We start from the raw sequence: 229 nt of genomic DNA, 5'->3' as shown, positions 1-229 counted from the left end.
CCGAGAGCAGGAAGCCAGCACGGGCAGGGCGAGAAAAGCCGCTTTCATCGGCCGCCCAGAAAAATCAACCCTGGGTCCTGCCAAAAGCACCGCGTCTCCAGGGAGGAGGAGGTCCCGAAGGGTTTGTTATTAACTCGCTTCAGCTGCGCAGGAAGTCACCAACCTGCCAAATGTCACGCTCCGGCGACGGTTTTACTTCCCCCACCGCGCGGCTGACGCAGGCGGGCTC

The sequence above is a fragment of the Pterocles gutturalis genome, unplaced genomic scaffold (assembly GCF_000699245.1).
Source record: "Pterocles gutturalis isolate BGI_N339 unplaced genomic scaffold, ASM69924v1 scaffold13314, whole genome shotgun sequence".
NCBI lineage: Eukaryota > Metazoa > Chordata > Aves > Pterocliformes > Pteroclidae > Pterocles > Pterocles gutturalis.
This window is presented reverse-complemented; position numbering follows the sequence as displayed.